Below are 15,578 nucleotides of genomic sequence, written 5' to 3'. Positions count from 1 at the left end.
TTTAGCGTATATTGACGTTTTGATTTATTTGTGTTGAAATTGTTGATGAAATATTTGAGAGAATAAGGACATAAAAGCAAGTCTTTAACAAATCTGCGGGCGATTAACACAATTTTGTTTTTATAAAGACCTCATCTAACTAAATATATATGGCTTCACCACGTGGAAGACAAAAAAAGCAATACTTGGCTAAGTTCGATTTTGAGATCTATTTTTAGCATATCTGGGCAGTCGACAATTTAAAAGTGAAGTAGGGAAAAGTGCCCTTAGATTGTTGTATTGGTATTTCATTTTCTTTTCAATTCCAATCAAAGCCAGCCGCAATCTTTAGATTTTGCTTACAAAGTGTTGATGCAATTTAAAAGGTAATTTTACTTCAGCTGAAACAAAGATAAGAATGAGGATTTTTTCATGATGATAGTAACTTTAATCATGAAAAAAGTATTGCTTTTTTCCTAGAGTTTGAGTTGTCAAAGATTGAATGGTTTGGAAATAACTCAAAGAAGTACTACAAGTCTACAACTTAAAATCATTTTTACAAAAGTATCACACCCACGCACACACACACACACACACACACACACACACACACACACACACACACACACACACACAACAGCAGCAATCAAAAACAGTAGAGTACAAAATTTGATTTAGTTTTCATATTTGAGATCGATTCTTTGTTTCTTTGGTGCAAAACACTTGCTTACTTGTGGAGACGCAAGGCTCTCGCTATTTAAAACAACAGCTGGTTTATTTTTAGGTGTACAGGCAAATGTATCCCTGAATGCAGCAGGTGTTGGTGGTGCGCTAAGTTTCTGGGCCCTCAATATCTGGTTTTGTTTTCCAAATGCTTTCGACCAGATCAAAAAAATCATCAGTATCCTTCTTGATCTTCATAAAATGGACTTTCTTTTACGCCATAATAGTAAACAATTTTTCATATCCAATCGTCTAATGTGTCCGGGTCAAAATACAAACCCACTGACATAAGACGTCACAATAATCCAGAAAATATCCAGCACCTTTCAAGAGGCCTTTTTTAAAGCGAAATGACTGATTAAAATCAAAAATCACTATATGCACAACCACCTGACTTACTCTGACCCCCTCATCTATCTGAAATTCTTGCTGTACAATGATAACAGTCTCGTGTCGCTATTTCTCATAAGCGAATATTCTGCTGTCAGGAGTTAACTCGGCTTTCAGAACAATGGCTAGAGGGAAATTTTGCAATAATTTTTTTGGACGTATCAGAGTTTTGATAAGAAGAGTAAAAAAGGGATCTATATATAAACTCTTGTTTAAATTTTTGCTAAATACAGTTGAAGTGGAGCTAATGAAAATTGAAGCTGAAATAGTGAAGACTTCAATAATAGGTTTTCTCTAAGTCTTGTTCAATCCTTTCATTGAATTTTTGTTGTTAAAAATTACTCAAGTAAAAACTACTCAATGTTTGGTTACACTCAAATCCTTATCGTTTAAGTGAACTTTAGTATTTTATTCTTTTCAACGTTTCCTATCTTTTCGCTCTATCTGTGTTGAGTGAACTAAACCAAATTTATTAACTTCTTGTCTAGAGTAATTATTAAGTCTGCTGTTTAAAAAATTAGCAGCATTGGCATGAGGAACGTTATGTAGATCAAACTTCTTTAACACCTTGTGGGTTTTGTATATCTTGATTTTATCCTGTGTTCTGGCAATGGGTTCCACTTTTGTGTAGGACAAATACAGTTCAACTTGATGTGCCCGCATTTTACTCGAATACATTTTATACTCTCATCTGTGGTAATGAGCATTATAGCGTATGGTTAGCGTTATGTGTGTACATGTTTTTGATGTGGTTGTGTATCTATTTCTGTGTAGTTACTAGTGAGCTATGTAAATTAAAACTGGAAAAAAAGATACATGCAAATTAAGACAATCGTTTGCTTGGTGTTTCCTTTTTTTGTTTTTTTTAATCTTGGAAAGGTTTCAAAGGGCTCTGCTTTTTTGTTACAAAGATTAGTTTCATTATTATTAAATCAACTCTCAATTTAACATTTCCAATCAGTTTAATGCCCAGCCAAGCTAGTGAAAAAAGCTATGCGCTACGAAAAACCAATTATATGCAGAAACGTTTGAGCAAAATCCCAGAAAAATATTTATCGGTTTCATCAAAACACCGAAACAACAGTGTAGGGTTTTATTGCGTTCTGGCTGCATGTCAAAATTTCAGTTAATTTGAAGGGTTTGATTTTGAAAGAGCGCAAAAAATGACGCCCTACTTCACTTGAGAATTGCATGAAAATCTCAAATGATTTACGTTTGCACGCCATTTTGTACGACATAAGTGGCTTCAAATATGAATCATATAACCACGGACCTGCTTACTTTTATATGCTTGCGTGGAAAAGCAGCAACTGTTTTAGCGGTAATTTGTCGTTTGTACTGTTTTGCTTATTTTTAAATATTTTTTATCCAAAAATTTCATTCTTATTGGAACGCTGAACGGCGAAACGGTTGTCTTACACGTTGAAGGTTTTGGTCACTGAAAAAATTTTTTTGTTAAAGTGCTTGGTATTCGCACCGAAAACAATCTTGACTGCGTGTCATTTTTACCACCAAAAAGTCATAGTGAGTTAACAGCTCAACAAAAGCAATCGTTCAGTTGATTGAATAGAAATTTGTATGGTTTTCATTGGGACAGAGACAAAAATTTCTATATTTACCTTAAACAAAAACTACAAGGCGAGCGCTTGAAGAAGGCGGGTGCGTTTTTGTACGCTAAGTGAGATGGAAAAGTAATTTTTCTGTCAGAAATACTTGAATGCTCTACTGTACAGCTGAATTCACTTGAGTGTTCTTCGATTTCTGTAAACTATTTTACACACAATTGTCAAAATCCTTCACAGGGCAAAGACAAATTCAACAAACCTTGTGCAAGAATTTTCAAAATATTGCGCCTTGATTACGGGGGACGGGAATCTGAGACTTTCAATTTCCAAAGACAAAACCATAAAAATCGGAGACCAGTTTTTACATAGAAAGGTAAATCGTTGCTGACTGAGGAGAAAATTTGCTCATTCACTCACTTAGTATATTATATTGAATTTATTATCAGTAGAGAAAACAGATTCTCAAAAACACAAACCAGAGTCTGCCCTCCAAAACTATTTTTGATGTCGGAGCAAACGGTTGGTGAAGAAATGGCAAAAACGATCCTTCGCAACTAAAAGAGAATCAACATTCGGTGAACGAAGAAAGGGTGCAAAAATATTCATTATGACAAAACTGAGAGATTCTCTGACTTTTTTTGGTTCATCTTAAAGACTTTGTAACTGAGTTCTATTGCTATGAATTGTTTTATGTAAATTGAGTTTCGACAAATGTTGTTTTGTCTTGAGCTGAAGGGAGTAAGAGTTAATCATGTTGACGGTGTTTCAGATGAAAACCATTTTGAAAAAGAAAGTGATCGCAATTATCCTGGAAAAATTTGTAATCAAACAGCTTTATCATGGTCATGAGTTGTGTTTCTGTGCAAATGTTTGTTATATTACTGCAATATCACTTTGTTTTAGTAAATTAACCGTGTTAAAACCTGTTCGTGAAGAAACTTCTATTTCGATATCCATATTGTTAATTTTATAAAATAAAAATAATAAAATAAACATTCGAAGATAGGGTCTTCATGGCTGTTGTAGGACCATCAGGCAGTGGCAGAACAGAGATGAATTTTAAAATATTGAGCGGAACCAATTTTTACCCAAAATTTAATCAGATTTTATATTTATACAGGGAAATACAACAAGTCTACATAAAAATTTAACAAAAACTCGATCTGAATTCACTTTCGATATCTGTAAACTTTTTTATACACAATTGTCAAAGTTTTTCAAAGAGCAGAAACAAATTCAACAAACATTGTGCAAAAGAAAAAGCCGTTTTCTATATCAATTGGTTAAACAAGGAGAGACCAATTGACAAAAGTGGGGGCACCACTACCACAGAGTGCAACTATTTGCACCGTGATTACGGGTAACGGAAATTTGATTCTTTCGATTTCCAAAGACAAAACCACAGAAACCGGAAATCGTTTTTTTTAGAGAAAAGAAAATTTAATGCTGACTGAGGAAGAAATTCGCGCATTCACTCATTTAATATACTATATTGAACATTTTCCTAAGTAAGGAAAGCAGAATATCAAAAATCCAAACCAGAGTCTGTGCGCCAAAACTCTTTTTGATGTCGGAGCCCCCGGTTGGTGAAAAATTAGCAACAACGATCCTTCAGAACCAAAAGAGATTCAACATTTGGTAAACGAAGAAAGGGTCAAAAAAATTCATTACGACAAATTGAGAGACTCACTGAGTGCGTCATAGTTCATATGAAAGACTTTGTAACTGCTATGAACTATATCATATCACCTAATTTTCAATTCATACTTTTTGAAAACAAATTTTTATTTTGTCTAAATATGGAGGGAGTAGCAGATGATCAAAATGAAGCTGTTCAAGAAGAAAGTTATTGTGAAAAGGAAAATTGTTGCAATTGTTCAGGGAATTATTTTTGTCAAACAATACCGCCACGGTCATGAGTTCGTTTTTCTTGTGCAAATGTTTTTTAAGTTACTGGTAATATCACTTTGTTTTGTTAAATTAACCGTGTTAGAACCAAAATGTGAAGAAACTTCAGTTTCGATGTCTATGCTGTCAAGTTTAATTTAATCACATTGTACGAAATCCAAGACTATGAATGAAATTTTATCTACAAGGAAAGGATCTTCTCGGCTGTTGTGGAACCATTAGCTTGTGGCTAAAACCGAGTTATTTTATAAATTTAAAAAATTGATCGGAAACACTTTTTTCTGAAAATTTAATTACATAATGTATGTTTTTATGCAGGAAAATGCAACAAATCTCCATCAAAATGGAGCACATACTTGATTTGAATTCACTTCAGTGTTCTTCGATCTGTGTAAACTATTTTACACACAACTGACAATTGCGCAAAAGGAAATGCCATTTTCCGTTTCAATTGATAAACCAATGAGAGAAGAATTGACAAAATTAGAGGCACCCTTTGTCACTGAGTTTCACAATTTCCTTGATTTCGGGGGACGGTAATCTGAGTATTTTCATAGAAAAAACAGTAAAAACCGGAAACAGTTCTTACAGAGAAAAGGTAAATTGTTGCTGACTGAGGAAGCAATTCGCTCATTCACTCACTTAGTTTATTATTTTGAACCTTTTCTTCAGTACAGAAAACAGAATGCAAATAATTCAACACAGAGTTTGTCCTCCGCAACTCTTTATGCCGAAGCACCCCGTTTGGTGAAGAAATAGACCGTAACGATCCTTTACAAGCAATAGATTCAACATTTGGAGAACGAAGAAATGGTGCACATAATTTTTCAATACGAAAAAATTGAGAGACTTTCAAAGGGCTTTTATAATTCCTACGATAGACTTTGTAACTGGTTTAAAGTGCTATGAAATCTTTTATTTAAACGAGTTTCAAATCAGAAATTTAAAACAAATTTTTGTTTTGTCCTGAGATGGAGGGAGTGGCAGTTGATCTTTTTGACGCTGTTTTAGAATCAATTTAATTTGAAAAAGAAAGTGGATGCAAATATTCAGGAATTTTATATATTGTTGAATTAATTGTGTTAAACCCAAATTGTGAAGACACTTCAGTTTGGATATCCACATTCTTAATTTTCGTTGGATACAATTTACGAAAACAAAGGCTATCAAAAATTTTTATCGGCAACGATAGGGTCTTCAAGCTTGTGGTAGAACAATCGGGTTGTGGCAATAAAGAGATTTTTTCTAAAATTATAAAATTGAGCAGAAACACTTTTCACTCAAAATTTAATCAATTGAATTTTTATCGAGGGAAATGCACCAAACCTACATCAAAATGGAGCAAATACTTGGTCTGAGTTCACGTCAGTGTCCTTCGATATCTTTAAACTGTTTTACACACAACTGTCAAAATCTTTGACTAGGTAAAATTAAATTCAAAAGACATTACGCAAAAGGAAAATCCATTTTCTGTTTCAATTGACAAACCAATGAGAGAGGAATTGACAAAATTGGAAGCACCCTTTGTCACTGATTTTGACAACTTCCGCCTTGATTACGAGGGACGGGAATCCAAGTCCTTCAATTTACAAAGACAAACCAATAAAAACCGGAAAAAAGTTCTTACAGAGGAAAGTTAAATTGTAGCTGACTGAGAAACAAATTCACTCATTCACTCATTTAGTACATTAAACTGAACCTTTTCTTCAGTAGAGAAAACAGAATGATAACAACTCAACCCAGAGTCTGTCTTTCTGATGCCGAAGCAACCCATTCGGTGAAGAAATGGACCATAACAATCCATCACAATCAAAAGAGATTCAACATTTGGTGAACGAAGGAAGAAAGGGGGCACATAATTGTTCAATATGACGAAATTGAGAGTCTCTCTGAGTGTTTTTTTGTTCATACGAAAGACTTTGTAACTGCGTTCAATTGCTTTTATGTAAAGTGAGTTTGATTTCGAATTTTTTAAGACAAATATTTTTTTTGTCGAGATGGAGGGAGTAACAGTTGATCTTGTTGACACTGTTTTAGAAGAATGTTATTTTAAAAAAGAAAGTGGTTGCGAATATTCGGCGAATTTTTATATTGTTAAATTAATTGCGTTAAACCCAAATTGTGAAGGAAATATCCACATAATTAGTTTTAGTTGGATACATTTTACGAAAACCAAGACTATGAATAATGTTTTATGTAAGAATATGGTGTTTTCATGACTGTTGCAGGGCCATCAGGTTGTGGCAAAACAGAGTTATTGACAAAATACTTGTAGTTATTTTCAAAAAGTATCCAAATTTAAACTTTTTTAATAGCCTTGTAAACTGTCCACTGATAATTGACGACTCCTGTGAAACATTTTATAACGAGAAAAAATATGTCAAGTTGGCCACTGCAGGGCGTGACAAAAATTTTAATATTATTAAATGAGGCACAATCTTTTTTAGCAGAGCAAACCTGCAAAAGACTTGAAAACGAAACACATCATTTTGTTCTAATCAGCCCACGATAATCAATCCACAAGTCAGTTTTTTAGGCAAGCAGTTAAACCGTGCTAAAACATTCTATCATTTAGCCAACTGTTTAGGCATTTGCTGATCGATCCTTATCCCAAAACCTCTGACTGTTCACTACACTTTTCAAATTTTACTGAGCCGGGTCCTACATTGTTCTATCTACGATCTGATGAAGCAGAAACAACACGTCTAAACATTGAAAGGTAGAAGATAATCTATATTGAAGCAAATAGCGCATTTGTAGAACAAGGGTCCCAAGAAATTTTGCATTAAACCGAAACAACTTATCTTACCGAGTTGTCAAAAATCCATACGCAGCAAATTCTTCAAATATTCCACGTATTTCCTACAGCAGAATTTACTAGGATTGAGAAAATAGTCAACGTAATTTAGGAGTTACAATGTTGTCTTAGACAAAAACGAAAATTACCCTGTTGACGGAACACTGACAGGGATTAAAAATCACGTTTTTCTCTATGATTTGCAACAACCAAATAAAAAACTAATTATTCCGTATTATTTTGAGATTTTATAGGTTTTATGGAATAAAGAAGACTTGGTCATCAACAGCAATTCTTTAAATTGCAAACTGGAAAAGAATTCAAAGAGTTGCCAAACAAAAAACGAAAACAAGAATTGTTTCCTCAAAAAGATATCACGCTTAAACCAGCCATTTACCGAGGACTCCTCATATGTCGGAAGTGGTTTCGAAATTTTGAAAGAAGACAGAACTCAGAAGAGGAGAAGAACTGGGAGTCTTCCGACAGAGGAGAAAAAATAGCTTGAGTCCAATTTCACGACACATCGAGCAGCATACGTAAACGTAAAAATTCTACAAAAAAAAGACAAAATTGAAACAAAGTAGAGTGCAATTATGAAAATATTTCTAGAGGGCAAAAAAGCCTACTTAAGGCTTGAGAAATATAGATAAAAGTTAATGAAACTGAAAGTTATTGCCTGTGACATAAAAAGTATTTGTCACCAGACTTGGCTTGTGCGGAAAAAGAGAAGAAAGATGTAAAATACTTGTTGGTTACAGTTGAATGATTTTAACGACATTTACGAGTCAAACCTATGAAATCAAAGTACGCCAAGAAATGAAGTTGAGTTCAAAAAATGATTAAAAAAACAAGCGACCTAAAAAAAGTGTGGGTGAAAGCTGGAACAGAGTTTAAGGTCCCTTTCAGCACTGCCTTTTAAAATCAATTTGCAAAACAGTGTAAAAACCATTAACTCTACAGTCAACGAAGTAACTAAATTGGTGCCGAGTAAACTGACAAAAAACCGTTCCATCAATTTTATCAATAATTTTACTGCGTCAGCTGAACTAAGTCTTCGACCAAAATCCTACTTTGGAGACTTTATGCGGATTTCCCCTTTAGGAAAGGATACAAGCGAACATTTACAAACAAAGTTTTCGAGATTTATGATATACTTATAACCTCCTTATAATATCTTTTGCGCATTTCAGGAGCCGGCCAAAAGAAAAATTTTTAATTCATTTGATTAAGGTTAGATTCAATAGTATTGAAATAGCAAAACACGAAAGAATTCACGGCTCCCTTAGTTTCATCAGCTTCTATAAACATTTGTCCTTGAAACACTTTGGCCTCATTAAAATGCTTTAATGAAGAAATTAATCCAGAGGGGAATTGGTGCGTCGCAAGCAAACAAAAACGAACTAAAAATGTTATTTTCTGAAAACCTTTATGAGAAAGTTTTACGAGAAATATGCTCCTTTAGATGATGTCTCCCGACGAAACGTAGGAGAACAAGGTATGACTGGAATTGGTTCCACTGAAATTCATGACAATCTTTTGAGAATCTTAAATACAGCTACCAGAGAATCTCATTTTGACTATCAATGTAACGAAATCAGTCTTATTCCTTATTTTGTAAAAACGATGAAAAGGCTTTTGCGGATAATGAAGTGCTAAACATACTAGGTTTCAATTGTATTCATAATTGTTCTGGTTATAATATTGGATACAAAATTTTGCGCAATTTTGAAAATCTGATCAAGTCAGATGAAAAAAAAAAGAGTTTTGTTGTTGATTATCTTTCCCATCTGGCTGCCGTGAAGTGATTGATTTTTTTTACGTTACCATATTTAAGTATCAATACGTAGGTGACGCTAAATCATTTCTTATTCGAGTCCTTGATTCAAAAAGACGATTGAAAAACGATACTCCCTACGAAGTACATCCAACACAATTTTGTTTTTAGCAATTTGGAATACAAAAAAATTATTATCACAAAATTTTTAGTCAAATAAATTTCAAATTGTGGTCACAAACCTTACAATTAGTTCCACTCGCTCAAACAGCATTTTTTTATTGACTCTGAGATTTTTGAAAATTTGACAAGATGGAAGCCTACTATCAGCAGCAATCAGTGTCACCGTTTTTTTCTGGACACTTTTGACAAGGAAGCAGTGGTTTTGGGGCCTTGGCTTCGAGTATTGGCAGAGCCGTATTGCCGATTGCAAGAACGTTTCTTTGACCTGTAGCCAAAAGATCGAACCTGAACTAATTCCTCAAGCAGCTCCTGAGTTGGTAGAGATAGTTACAAATAGAAAAAATCAAAAAAAAAAAAGAAATGAATTCCGACTGTGCAATAAAAAACTGTAAGAAAACAAGTCGGCGCATCAGAAACAGGAAGAATGCTGCGTGAATTGAAAACCAACGGTGAAAAACCGAATCAATGCGTTCGCATGAAATTGACCTCGACGAGAAAACGATCAAATTTCTTTTCTAAAGTTCGAAATGATTACTAATTAACTACCCGCAGAGGAAACACGCACCACACTTGATTTGTTTGAAAAACAGCCACTGTTTATATTTTTTGACAATGTCTTTGCTCAAAAAGTTGGACCATCATACTCCTCGGACGTTTCAATGCTTTGAGTTTGAAGTTTTTCATTTAATTCCCAAAACAATTACAGCGATTTAAGAACAGAAACTGATGCTGCAAATACAGACGCGCCATACTTAGGCAAGGACGCACTTTATTCCTCATCTTAAAAATGCACTATATCTGCTAATGGTGTTAATGTTTCCAACACAAACATAAATTATGCGCACAAGACTTCAAAAATTACCTGGCTAGGTTGTCAAGACAATTATTACAAGAATGAATTGTCATAAGTTGACAGTACCGATGATCGTACCGACGACGTAGCGGCTAGAAAAGCTCTTGTAGCTAAATTTCAGAAAACTATTTGATTGGAAAACCGGCAAGTGATGTTTTAGCTTGTGATAAACCGCTACTTGGTGGTCACTCTGCAAAGACTTATTTCCGCAACAGACAAATGATAAAAAGTTGAACTAATTGAAGCTAGTCTGTACGTTAGAGAAATGACAATAGCAGATCACGTCTTGACAGCCATTGAGAACACTCTGCTGACAACACCTGGCGTTTATCGCTATAGAAAAATTTTTCCACGAATTTTAGCTACAACTGGAACAAGGTGTTGGAGCCCTGAGGATATTTTTTTGAAATATCCAGTACGACGTTTGATAGTTGCAAAGGCCACGAACCAGTTTGGCCTCAATATTACGCCAGTACAAAATCAAAACTCTTACTTGTTCGGACTTTTTGCCTTTAGATTCCCTGTTGTGATGTTTGGTTACGAATATCTTTTGATGTTGAATATGAACTATAATGACCTTCTACGCTCTGCTAAACGTCTGCTCAGTATTTTTGAACAAACCTCTTTTGCAAATTTCTTTCTCCAGGGACAATAAAATGCCAAAAATTAAAATTTATTTATTTTGACTCACAAATATATATCAAAATTGCTCAAAATCAAATTGCTGTCAACATGCCAACAACCATAGCCACTATTTTTTATCTTAAGTATTTTGGACAGTTCATTGTGCACACCACCATTGTAAATACTATAAAAAAGATCAGTCGTACAAGCAGGCGAAAAATAAATTTGAATTCGTACACTATTGGCAAAAAAACATAATCAACATTTGGTAGTTTCCGCTGAGAGTTTGCAAAGTTCAACTGCTGTTACTGGTTTTAATTTACCGTTTTTTCAATTTTGTTCTATATTTACCTGCAGAAAAATGTCTTTGTTAAGATGCTTTTGATAAATAGTTTGAAACAGGTGAAGAGGCAAGGTATTTTGAACGGTTTCGAAGCTGTAGACTTGAAAAAATCAGGAAGTTGATAGTTGGAGGCAATTACATGGTAATGAAAACCAGATATGCAAACTGACGAAAATATTCCAATTTGGTTGTTAGTTTTCTTGCTTACACTTACTTTATTTGTATCTCTTTTTCTCGATTTTTCGAACTACTGCCTTCTTTCTGCGGTATTTCTGAGAAATAATTTTCACGAACAGTTCGTTGCCTACGTTTCTTTTTCTTTGCAGGTCCGCGACAAAATAGACCTTGAATTGTATTTTTTTCTGGCCAAGAAAACAGAGTTCAGCAGCTTGGAGAGTAAATCTAAGCAAAGAAAAAGCAATAACAATAAAACCTTTTAAGGGCACTTTTCCGTACTTCACTTGTATTTCTTCCACTGCACAGATATGCTTAAAAATAGGACTCAAAATCAAACTTAGACAATTTTTATGGTTGCTCAGCCCGTCTTTTGTCTCAATGTGGTGCCCTCATGCATTAACAAGTCATTGAGGTCTTTATAGAAACACAATTGTGTTAATCGACGGCCAAATGGTTCAAAAATGCTTGCATGTTCTGATTCTCTCGATTACTTCATCCACAGTTTCAACACAAATAATCAAACGAACATTTTACCCGAAACACTGATCAATTTGCTAGCATCTTTAGTGGACTGTTTGTTTTAAAAAACCTTTTGGTCACGAAAATATTGATATTGTTATTTAAAAACCCAAAAATTGAACAAAAACAAAAAATCATACATTCATCGCCCAGTTAGCCACTTTTATTTGCTTCAGCAAGCTGTTAACCGACAAAATTTTATTTTATATTTGTGTTTCAACTAAGGAACACTTCTTTATTCTATTTTCTTTGCCTCAGAAACACCAATTTTTTCAACCAAAAACACAAATAATTATCAAAAAGTAACATAAACAACGCACAATTACTCATTTTTAATAGTTTCACCAAACTTTTAACTTAAAAAACTTACTTACCAACTCAATCTTAACCATCAAAAACTCCTTTTTTGCATTCTGACCTCGAAAATTGCCAATATTTGAACAATTTTGACCTTTTTTCGTCAAAAAATACAAAAAAGTAGGTAGAAACATCAATTAAAATTTTTGAATATACAATTGAGTCCAAAACAGTATTTCATCTACGGTACTTTAATATTTAAAATTTTTACTTTGAAATCTATAAAACTGCTAATTGAAAACCCCGCCAGTAATTTCTGCTAGTTTAGGGGGAACCGAAATAAATTCAGACAGTTTCTTGAAAAAAAACTCATAAACGGTCATCGATTGATTTTGATTATTCATTTTTGAAAGTTTTTGGTCAATTTTGATCCAATGCAAAAAAATATAGAAACTCAATAAAGGATATTGCCAGACGATACTTTCATGCATAAAACCATCCAGTTCGCTGGATCATCGTGCGATAATCACGATTTTGCAAAAACATTATTCAAATTAGAAATTCGAAAATTTGGCAAATTTATCAAAAATCAGCTTTCCCAGAACAAGGTTCGTCAATTGAATGCAACTCAAGTCCAAGAAAAGGTGTAATGAAAGTCACAACCTCCGGCCTACATAAAAATTGTAGAATTGTTAAAATTTCGGCGTTCGTGTCAATATTGTACCGTCCCCGTTTTTTTCGACCTCTAACGTTTCAGTTCTTCGTGCTACATTTATTTTTCAATAACGTCACTCTCTCAAAACCTCGTTTTTTTGTTTTCTTTGCCTTCTTTTTTGGATTTTGAGATAGTTTGCTAGTGTGTGATCATGGATGTCTCATTTGTGTTGCAATATGTTGATTTTGATGATATGCTGGTTGGTTTTTCTCGTCCAATTACTTTTCATGGTGTGGCTTAGTTGACTCGCGAGCTACAGCTAGATTGTCTTCTAAAATTTAGAACCTTACTAATTTACTGCCCCCCCCCCACCAACCCGTTATAACCTATTGTTTTTTGTGTGCTATAATTGTATGTTTTTTTGGTTTGGTCCTACTGTCTTCTAGTGTGTGACTTAAGTTTGTTCTGGAGTAACGGCTACACTGTTTTTTGACTTTTCCAGCTTTCTCAGTCTAAAAACACACTTTTTAGTTTGTTTTGGTTCTGCCATATTTAACATTGTTAGCTTGCTGGTGGAATTTTAAGGTTTGGGTATCGCTAGGTTGTGAGATAGTTTTAATCCGGAGCTACGGCTAGTATTTGTTTTGCTTTTTTCATCCTTTTTGTATACTACTGCGTTGGGTAAATTAGTTTGTTATTGGGATATATAGCAACATGAAATTTTTTGCTGATTTGTTTTGCAGTAGTTTCTCTCCTAACTCCTATGGTGTGACTAAAACTTGTTCTGGAGTTACGACTAGATTGTGTCTTGACTTTTCCAGCTGTAGTCTACAAATACACTTTTTTAGTTTGTTTTCAGATCTGCTATTTTTTGTTTAAAATTGTTAGTTTGCTGATGGAAACTTAAGGCTTGGGTATTGCTAGGGTGTGAGCTCAGTTTAATCTGGAGCTTCGGCTCGTAAATTTTTTGCTTTTTTCATTTTTTTAGTATACTACTGCGTTTACGTAAATTAGTTTGTTATTGGGATATTAAGCCCCATAAAAAGTTTTGCTAATTTGTTTTGCTGTAGTTTTTCTCTTAACTCCTATGGTCCGACTTAATTTTGTTCTGGAGTTACGACCAGATTGTGTCTTGACTTTTCAAACGTCAGAGTCTACAATTACTGTTTTGTAGCTTATTATATTTTGCTGTAGTTTTTTCTTTTTTGCTGAGTGTTTTCTAGGTTTTTGTATCACCAGAGCTAATTTTATTCTGCAGCTACGGCTAGTAAACTTCTTGCTTTTTCAACCTTTTAGCATACTACTGCATTGCCGTAAATTAGTTTGATTTTGGGTATAAAACCCCATAGTAAATTTTGCTAGTTTGTTTTGCAAAATTTTCTCTCCTAATTCCAATGGTATGACTTAAGTTTGTTCTTTAGTTACGGCTAGATTTTGCCTTGAGTTTTCCAGCTGTCAGAGTCAACAAATACACAACAATGTGGTGCCGTCATACTTTAACAAGTCATTGAGGTCTTTATCGAAACACAATTGTGTTAATCGACGGCAAAATGGTTTAAAAATGCTTGAATGTTCTGATTCTCTCGATTACTTCATCCACAGTTTCAACACAATTAATCAAACGGACCCAAAAATTGAACAACAACAAAAAATCATACATTCATCACCCAGTTAGCCACTTTTATTTGCTTCACCATGCTGTTAACTGACAAAACTTTATTTTATATTTGTGTTTCAACTAAGGAACACTTTTTTATTCTATATTCTTAGCCTCTGAAACACCAATTTTTTTAAACAAAAACACAAATAATTATCAAAAAGTCACATAAACAACACACAATTGCTCATTTTTAATTGTTTCACCAAACTTTTAACTAAAAGAACTCTCTTGCCAACTCAATCTTAACTATCGAAAACTTTTTTCTTCTGCATTCTGACCTCGAAAATCGCCAATATTTGAACAATTTTGACCTATTTTCGTCAAAAAATACAAAAAAGTAGGTAAAAATATGAACTAAAAATTTTGAATACACAACTGAGTCCAAAACAGTATTTCATCTACAGTACTTTTATATATAAAATTTTTACTTTGAAATCTATAAAACTGCTAATTGGCGGCAAAAAAAACATGTTTTTAAAACTTTTTACCATCAAAAAACACAATTTGCCTCCAAAAAACACCTTTAGCGCACCATTCAAAGTATTTTCAACGTTTAGTTTAACCAATATTTAGCTGACCCCAATAACACACATTTCTCGACAAAGTTCTAAAATCATAAATAAAATCACCTTTTTAGTCGATTTTCAGACAAATTTTGAACACTAATTTCTCCAATTTTTCATTCCTAATGCACGATATCTTGTCCATCGTTCGCTCTTATGCTCTATTTGCACTTTGAAACTCTACATGAAACTATATTCCAAATTTTGAAATTCAATCAGATTCCATTTTTATTTTTTCTCACTTACATGTTATTTCAAACATCATCCGGGCAACAAAACTCAAAAAATTAAAACCTCTTGTGTCTTCTCAGACTCGCAAAGCTAAAAAAAACTTCTTCATGTGGATCAAAAAAAAAACAAATTCGAACTATTTTTTTCTTCCTTTACCTCAGGGTTCCATCAGGTTAGTCACTTTTGATTTGCAGTCTTCCAATAATCTCTTAGACTAGAAAAAAGATTCAGGACTTCAAAAACAATTTTAAAATTTCCACTCATGCATCTAACCAACCTTCATCGAAAATTTTACAAGTTCTATCACTCTCAAAACATCAAAGCTAACCACGAAATA

This window comes from Convolutriloba macropyga, chromosome 4 (genome assembly GCF_964194025.1).
Source record: "Convolutriloba macropyga chromosome 4, txConMacr16.3, whole genome shotgun sequence".
NCBI classification, from domain to species: domain Eukaryota; kingdom Metazoa; phylum Xenacoelomorpha; order Acoela; family Convolutidae; genus Convolutriloba; species Convolutriloba macropyga.
This window is presented reverse-complemented; position numbering follows the sequence as displayed.